Source organism: Myotis lucifugus, unplaced genomic scaffold (assembly GCF_000147115.1).
Source record: "Myotis lucifugus unplaced genomic scaffold, Myoluc2.0 scaffold_186, whole genome shotgun sequence".
Classification (NCBI taxonomy): Eukaryota; Metazoa; Chordata; class Mammalia; order Chiroptera; family Vespertilionidae; genus Myotis; species Myotis lucifugus.
Window position 1 is genome coordinate 2559283 of NW_005871234.1, and position 2051 is coordinate 2561333.

Consider the following 2051-nt stretch of genomic DNA (forward strand, 5'->3'; position numbering starts at 1 on the left):
TGGAGCATTGAACCATACACCAAAAAGGTTGTGGGTTCAATTCCTGGTCAGGGCACTTACCTAGGTTGCAGGTTCAATGCCCGGTTGGGAGGCAACTGATTGATGTTTCTTACATCTCTCTCTCTCTCTCTCTCTCTCTCTCTCTCTCTCTCTGTCTCTCTCTCTCTCTCTCCTCCCCCCTTCCTCTCTTTCTAAAGATCAATAAAAACTTATCTTTGGGTGAGGATTAAAATATTATAATAAAAAGAAACTCTCCTGAAATTCATGAATAACCATACATAAAATACTCATTGAACAGTTGAAAAAAAAATCTTCCAGAAATATTGTTGCTTCACTTCAAAGTTTTTTTTTGCATTATTCATCCCTTAATTCCAGACACATTTATTGAACACACACAGTATGCCAGACACTGTTCTAAATGCTGGGGAAAAATCAGTGAACAAACGGACAAAAATCCCTGTCTTTCTGGGGCTCACCTGCTAATGGGGGCCAGATATTAAACAAAACAAATAAGTTACATTTCACATAGGAGGGGAGGACGTTATTCATTTGGACTTTTAAATAGGGTGATAAGGAAAGGAACATAATACTGCATTCTGAGTTGAGGAAGATACAAAAAGATCTTAAAAATATAGTCCCAGTTCTCCAGAAATGCAGTCTGGTTAAGGAGACAAGTGGCATTCACTTGGCAGCCAGTGACGAAACACACAATGCGTGATGTGAATGGCTTATTGAGACACAAAATGCTCTAGAACAGTGGTTCTCAACTTGTGGTTAGCGACCCCTTTGGCAGTCGAATGACCCTTTCACAGAGGTCGCCTAAGACCATCGGAAAAACACATATATAATTACATATTGTTTTTGTGATTAATCACTATGCTTTAATTATGTTTAATTTGTAACAATAAAAATACATCCTGCATATCAGATATTTACATTACAATTCATAACAGAAGCAAAATTACAGTTATGAAGTAGCAACGAAAATAATTTTATGGTTGGGGGTCACCACAACATGAGGAACTGTATTAAAGGGTCGCGGCATTAGGAAGGTTGAGAACCACTGCTCTAGAAGGTCAGAGAAACCGGAGAGCAGGGGAGGGCTGCGGGCCCAAGGATTCTTTGGCAGAAGCAATTTGGAAAAGTCTCACAAAGGAAGTGGCATTTAGCTGGAAATAGTGAAGCAGGATTCCCCCCTGCTCTCCCTCCCTCCCATTAGCTGCCAGGAAGCAGCTTCTGTTGCAATGGGCTGAAATGAAACATTAATCACGGACTTTTCCAGGAAGATGCTGTGATGAGAAGACACTTATAGGAACAGAAAACCATCACAGTGGCTTTAGAGGGCCCAGACATGGCAAGTCAGACGGGGCTGGAGGGAGAACACAGCTTTCACAAGGCCAGGCTTTGAGTTCAGTACAAACCAAACCGCTGGAGACTCAGTAACCTCTGTATCCAGACTTCTGTAGCATGAAAGTGTGAGTGGGCCACAGGGGGCCCTGTTAACCAGCAGGAGCTACCAGCAGGAGGTCCTCCTGTGTCTCTTTCCTAGGTCTTTGAGTTTGCACCCTTTCTCTATAGATGTGGCCAGATCCCACGATGGGTCTGTGTTAGAGGAGCCCCAATGAACACACACAAGATGGTAGCCAGGTGCAAAATGGGGCCTGAAAAGTGTGAGTTCCTGGTACCTCTCTGAGGTTGGAGTGCAAGGAGAGAAAGAGGTCAGGATGTGTGAATCGGTAAACAGATTGGTTCTTTGGGCCTAAATGAGTGTCAAATCTCCGAGGAGTCAAGCACATTAAATTCACTTCTGCTAAACGAGGCAGGCACGGAATTGCTCTAATAAACTAGATGGGAGCAAAAACAAGTGACATGTTTAGATAACTGGGGCCTAAGGTGAGCCACCAGAGTGGACTGAAGATAGAGGAAGAAAGAATTCTTGATTTTTCTCTCCATTCTCCATAGGGAATTGCTATTGGAGTCTTACCTTTCTTTTCTCATGTGCTGGGTAAAGACGGTGGCTCTTGTAAATGTTGCGGTTAAAACCTTAGGTG